Genomic DNA, 3,181 nt, shown 5'->3' on the forward strand with positions numbered 1-3,181 from the left:
GAAGGGAAGGGAAGGGAAGGGAAGGGAAGGGAAGGGAAGGGAAGGGAAGAGAAGTAATATTTAGCTGAATCTGTTCATACCTCTTGTGATAAACCATGTATAGTGTTCTGTAGGAAACCACTACTTAATAATAGATGCGTATTCAGAAATGCACTTTGTAAAGCACTACTGTCTTCACCATATGGCATTGACATGAGATGACAGAGATGATAACTTGCCATCTGACACCTTATATCCTCACTCTCAGTCCATTATCCTTTAATGCTGCAAGAGACTGGACTGAGACCTCCTTGCCATCTGGCTGTCTTTCAGTGTTTGTTCCTGCATCACCTATCTCCATGCTATTTCTAGACTGAAGGGCACACACGGAGCATGCTCACTGCCCCCCAAGCCATTTGAGTATCTGTGTTAGCAGACTGTGTACACACACCACCACTACTCCTAGCAACACTTTTAATATGTATTTTCAAAAAAGGTGATGTCCAAAGAGATCCCTTCAATCTGTTGCTGCTCCCTGTTGTTCCCGTATGCAAAAAACAATCTGTAATAGAAAATGATTCACCCTAGCAGCTCAAAAGTAAAGGTAAAATTATACTGGTATGCAGAGTTTGAGTTAAGCTGCACATGACGGAGTCATTTCTACGTTTTTTCATTAGCAGTATGTTTCCAGTACTCTCACAAATGAAAGTATATCACACTATCATCAGCCTTCTCTTAATGTACTTTGAAAATATTCATCATCTAAAGCTGCTTCTCTCTCAAGACCAGCTCTGGAAGTGAATCAAAATGATTAAGCACAGCTCTCCTGGCTTGGGCTTTATCATACCAGACTGACAGCAACGTTTCCTCCTATTCCTGCCTCTTGCTGTCAGATGTTTTCATAAATTAATTTATTGTTATTATTTCTCATTAGCCTTGCCAATTTGGAGAAATGCATCACTCTTATTAACATGTGAACTATTCACATGTTCATTTCTGGGACCACTGTGACAGGTTTCCACAAAGATCACATCAACAAAAAGAAAAAAATAGAATGTCAAGATTCCTTTTTTCTTGGCCAAGAAACTTCCCCATCATCTCTAAAGTGTGTAAGTGGCAAAAAAAAAGTCTGTAATGCAGCTGTTCAAACAGCTTCAGACAAAAGTTGTAATCTCACAATAGCTATCCTGTGATTTCTGTGCTTAGACCTTAAATCCGCTTCATCCTATATCATACAGTTGCCTTCCGAGCATCACATTTTCCTTCTTATTTGCATTGGATTGTTCAGAAGTAACACTGGCCCATATATTGTCTGCTCAAAATATTCTTCTGTCTGTAAAACACGTTGGGTTCAAGTAATTTTTAAGTCATCACTTGCACTATACAAGTGTTATGCTGTTCTCATAAATTTTCTGTCTTCTCCTAAGAAAAGTCTTTATTCTATAGTGGTTTTTTAGTATTCTTGATGTCTGTACTTTTCAGCATTATGCCACAAAAATTACCCAGTATTACTACATAGCAGTGTTCTGGCACAATCATCATGTGTTTTCTCACTTAAAAATTAGCTGATAATTAAAAGCTACACCTTTTCCTTAGCTCACAGTGACATTTTTTGCTGTTGTTTTTTTTTACTTTTTTGCATATTTAAAAAATCAAATTCATCCAATAACACTTAGAAATTAAACTGTTTCTTATAGATAAATGAATTGTATCTTGGAGTATTGGTTTGTTAATTGATCTTTTCTGTCATTATTAGACAGGTGGGTCATTAAATCCAATGAGGAGGGAGAAATTCGAATTTAAAAAAAACTATTATGAAAAAAGATTTAATAAGACTAACTGAGGGCTACAGATCTTTTCTGGAAAACACAGAAATTTTCAAAGAATTTAAAGAAGCAAATATTCCTGATTTCTAGAGGCTCGTCAGCCTTTAAGCAATCCTCAGCCTAGACGGTAAAGTCAGGGACTATTTTACTCTCTATACATGTTTGAAATCCAACATTTGTCTTCTCTCCTGGTCAGACCTGACATCTGAATTTCCTTGCTCCTGGCCCAGGGGGTGAACACATCCTTCTCCATTGCTTGCTGCTTTGCGGCTGCCATGGGCTGCTGTGTCAGCTCTCCTTCCCTCTTCCTTGTTCATGGTAACCCAACCAGATACTTAATCACCAAACTTTTTTCTCCTTCCACATAATGTAACAGCTGTCCCTGTACAGGTTTACATCTTGCTCAGATGGCCACTGACTCAAGCAGAAGGTTATAGGTCTGTGTCTGAAACCTGAAAAGCACAGCCCCTTTCTAGATTTTTCTCCCCATTTGGGCTCATCAGGAACACTTCACTCTGCTTCCGCTGGAAATGATGTCTGGAGAGTAAACTGCTCCATCTCCAGTGCTGCAACAAAGATCTTCTGTAGAGATGCTGCAATATCAGTGCGTGAAGGCCTTGAGAAGGCCAGCTGCATCACAAGGCCCCGCCAGCATCTAGCTGCTGGGGAAAATGTGCAGGCGTCCTGAGAGATTAGATATGCCCATCTGAGCATCACAGAAATGGAAACTAAAACTGACTGAAACATGTTGAAGGCTTCAGGCTCCATCCCCTCCTGGGGTCTTGTCCCAAACCCAGGTGAGGATCAGCTCCTGTCTGCTTCCCCCAGCGCCCTGCAGACAGCTCACCCAGGCATGAGGCAGTGCTGGACCCACAGGGAGATAAGGCTGATGGATGGCATGGATGGCTGGCGGGACGTGATAACACCAAGGACACAGGAGCCAGCATGAGGTGGAGGAGCAGCAACCAGAGCCATTCTCTCCCCTCTACCTGGGTAGAAGGCCAGGGCCTGACCCTGCTTACAGCAGCGAGAGCCTTCCACCTTCTTGAATGGAAACTCTTACCTGAGAAACAGGCTGGGAAATAACTTCATACCTTCAGAATTCACTTGCCCTTCCATGACATCCTTTGGTCTGTGGTCCCATTCCTTTAAGCATGGGGTCACACTGGTCACCAGGGTGCCTGGTGCAGCAGGTCCTGCCTCGCTGCTGCCCCTCAGCCCTCTCATTTCACTACTTCTCTGCATGGTAATGCAGGAGAATCTTCCACCCTCTGGAGGTGTTGTCTTCAAGAGAAGCCATAGGTTCTTTCTCCTTTACAACATCAAAGACATCTTGCAATGGGCAACACCTTGGATAACACAGGAAAAAAAGGTTT

Source organism: Numida meleagris, chromosome Z (assembly GCF_002078875.1).
Source record: "Numida meleagris isolate 19003 breed g44 Domestic line chromosome Z, NumMel1.0, whole genome shotgun sequence".
Lineage (NCBI taxonomy): Eukaryota > Metazoa > Chordata > Aves > Galliformes > Numididae > Numida > Numida meleagris.